We start from the raw sequence: 4183 nt of genomic DNA, 5'->3' as shown, positions 1-4183 counted from the left end.
TAAGATTATCTATTTGTTATGACTATGTTTATCTAAATTATGTTCAGATTTCTTTGATTATAAGGAAATTAAATCCATGTTTGGATTGAACACCCTTTTACCATAAAGAATGTTATCAATTTGATTGAAGTGCATCTGCCATTTGCAGTACTATACTTCCTTCAATTTGAATCTCGTTATCTTACAGACTTACACAGTGTTCTCCTTCATAATGAACATTGCATAAGAATAAAAACTAAGAGAAAAGAAAAGAAAAGGAAAGAAAAGAAAAGAATACCATCTTTTCTTCCTTCCAAAGCAAACTCAATTGCAAACAGATGAAGCAATTGATGTTTATTAATAAGCAGTCAAATGCTTCATTCTCTCTTCATTCACTCGCCCGCCGCCCATACAATTTTCTGACCACAACAACTAACTTTGTCCGACCAAAAGACACCACTGAAGTAGCTCTGTCTTACTCACGTGCAGTTGTTTCCTATTTGCGGAAAATATCATTTCTGAAATTTGTAGAAGATGTCAACCTATGTGGCTTTGCTTGTCGGCGCCGGCGCCCTCGTTATTGGGTCCATCGTCGCTCTCGTCTCTTATACAACTATCCAATCCAAGCGTCGTCGTAGTTTGGTATGAAAGTTATTTCTTGCTATCTGTTCCACAATTTTTAACAAACATTTTTCTCTACAAAATAAGTGGAAAGAAAGAGCCACTAATTTTGCTTTTACACAATAATTGTGAAAGAGACTTTATAGATCGGTGGCTCCTTTTGACGGGAAATTCAATTTTTTTTTTTTAAAAAAAAGTCAACTTTAAAATTTTTTTTTTTTTTATATCATATCAATCACTTTTTATTATTATTCAAACAAAAAACACAATACAAAACATAACTTTTTCACTTTTTCTTACAACAGATATAAAATTTATCTCTACTTATAAATTTCATATGAGCTTTCTCACAAATATTGCCCATATTACTAGAAGTCCCGATTCAAAATAAGTGATAGAGCCACGTTTAGTCACCCTTATTGCCACTCTACAAAACTGTACATCATTTTCATGTAGCTTGGCAAGGAAATTTTGAGAAGATGGGGTTTGTGTCAGGTATGACTAGCAATTTAGGTTGTTGTGTCGGGTCGGCCAATTTGACAACCTGTTATGGGTCAATTTTGACACAATATGAAATTGACTTGTTTGATAAAAAGTTAGTGTTGAGTTGACTAACCCGATCCACATAACCTATTTAATAAATAAGTCATGTTGGGTTAACCTAAACACAACTTATTTGACTTGTTATTTGATACTAATTCATATAAATGAATAACCATATCACTAATAAATAAAAGGAAAAAAAAATTAAATCAAGTTTCACAACATTAATTCTTTGGAAGACTCTAAGAAAGAAAGTTTAGGTTATTTTTTTGCAAATAGGATTACAAAAATCTAATTTTATAATTATACAAGTCAAACGGATCATTCATGAGTTAAGTGAGTTAGATTCAAGACCCCACATAAGTCAATGATGACTCTACAAATCTAATAGTTGATCTATTGAATTTATAAGAGAATTATGGTTCAAATATAGAGAACTTATTGACCCCTAATATTTTTATACTTTTATTTGTTTTAAGTATATAACATAAAGAATCACTTAAAACATGTCACACCATTCGGTATAATATAAATGTTATAAAAAAGAAAATGCCATGTCACTTACTATATTCATTTCTAATAAAAACAGAGTAAAGCTACTTTTCACACTAAATTTTTACGCAAACTTTCCATGAGCTAATATGATGTGTTTTAAGTGAATAATACTTTCTTTCTTTTTTCTTAATAATTAAAATAAAATTCTCTTGAAAGTCATTACTGATAAGCCACTTATACAACCCATTGCTGAGCTCTAGTCCTTTCTGCATATCACTCTCACTCATCTCATGATCTTTACAACACGTACCAGAGAAACGCTATGGAGCAGTTCATGGGCCAACCTCGCCTCCCCAAATTCGCCGTCCCAAAACGCTACGACATACGCCTCAAACCGGACCTCTCCGCCTGCAAGTTCGCCGGCTTTGTCTCCATCAACCTCGACATCGTCGCCAACACCAAGTTCATCGTCCTCAATGCGGCCGAGCTCTCCATCACCAACGGCTCCGTTTCATTCACCAACCAAGGCTTCTCTAAGGTATCCCCTATCTGTCTAATTAAACTTGATTTGGTTGCTGGAATTTATCAAAATTACTAAGAAAAAGTGGATACTATATATTGATCATTCACAGCCATTTTGCTTAATTAATTCCCCACCTTTTTCTGCGAGGCTGAGTTTTCGTCTGAGGCGTCCAAACGCACTGCCGTAGATGCTTAATAATGAGTGAAATTTTGGGCAGGTGTTGAGGCCTTTAAACATTGATTTGGTTGAAAACGACGAGATTTTGGTTTTGGCGTTCGCTAAAACACTTCCGATTGGTATCGGAGTTCTGAAAATCGGGTTTGAAGGAACTTTGAATGACAAAATGAAGGGATTCTACAGAAGGTAGAATATATATATATATATTAATTTTTAAGTTGATGAGAAAGATTATCTGATATATATATATATAACAACTAAAACGACAGTAAAGCTGAATCATAGTGCAAAAGTTATAAGCATTTGTTGTTGCGGTGATGAATAATTTGCCCAGTCTCAGTTAGTTAACAATGCTAAAGAAACATTACATGCACTCTCATTCATTTATTTTCAAATGCACATTTCTTTACGTGACACTAAATTCAAAATTTAATATTGTGTCATCCAAAATTTAGTACCATGTGTGTGCTTAAGAATATAGAAGTAAGATTGTTTATAACATTTCTCTACATTTATGCATAGTGGGATAAGAAAAGCTAAGTAAAGCCTAATTGACAATACCGTACTCTCCAATGAAACGAAAGAATAATAGGACACGTAAAGTTTTATTTAATTAACAGAAACCGTTGTTTAAATTCAAAAAAAAAAAAATTTTCTTTTTTTCGTGTGTGTTTTTGTGTAAGATAAGATTACACTAACTAAAGAACAAACAAAACAATAAGCAAGACAAAATACACAAAAAAAAATACAATAAAGGTAAACCCTATCGATAACACAAATCTAGCATGAATAGTGCCGGTGAAAACAATGGAAATGGGCCAAAGGCCCAGCCTAATAAAAATCTTGACCCGACGCATCAGAACAAGCCGCGCTGGAACTAACTGGAAGGGGGAATCCACATCAATCCAAAGACAAAACTGCAATACTTGGAGCATTTTCAGTAATTTCCTCATCATTTTTCTTAAATTTAAGAATCTAAACTATTTTTTATTTTTCTATGTCAAAATACACCCCAATAACTTTCCTTAATCATTCTTTATATCATTAAAATATTTATTTTTTTAATTTTATATATATATATATATATATGAGAGGAGAAAGGAGAGAGTAGAGAAGAGAGAGAAACATTATTTTTTATTTTATTTTAATAATCATAAGGATTGCAATAAAGGAACTCTATATTTTGGGTTCTACTGTAGTAATCCTCATGATTGAGGCTCATTTAAGGAGTCTACTGTGAAACATTTTTTGCGATTTTTAAGGCATATTCCCTATACATGGGGGACAGGCTTCCCTTTTAGGGAGTTTGCTGGGAATTCTCTTATAAAAACTTAAAAGAGGCAGTAGAAAAAAGAAAAGGAAATTACATCTTTTTCTTTTTGGATTTTTTTTTTTTTTTTTTTTTTTTTAATGTCCACAAGGGTAGAAAAAATTTTAATTACATCCTCAAAGTATAGACAAACTATCATGGACTCAGTCTTAGGTTGGCCGTCATAAGAATTTTTTTTAAAAAAAAACAAAAACAAAAACAAAAACAAAATCTCTAACTTACTTAATAAGTGTTAAGTGTCATTTTTTACATGTTTTTTTTAGGAAAAACTTCAGAAAGCCCACCTGAACTTCCAGCCGTTTTGAAAAACCCCCCCTGAATTTTCAAAACTCTCACTTAGGTCCCTTGAACTTTGATTTTCTCTCACTTTGGACCCTTTTAATGTTAAAGTCAAACAATTTGACTTTTTATACTCATTTTACCCTTCCCTAAAACTACGTCGTTTTGTGTCCTAAAACTACAACACCTACCCAGCCCAAAACGACATCGTTTTAGGCATTAATTTTTTTTATTTT

Source organism: Corylus avellana, chromosome ca6 (assembly GCF_901000735.1).
Source record: "Corylus avellana chromosome ca6, CavTom2PMs-1.0".
Lineage (NCBI taxonomy): Eukaryota > Viridiplantae > Streptophyta > Magnoliopsida > Fagales > Betulaceae > Corylus > Corylus avellana.
The sequence above is the reverse complement of the archived record's forward strand: the minus strand, read 5'-3'. Positions refer to the sequence as shown.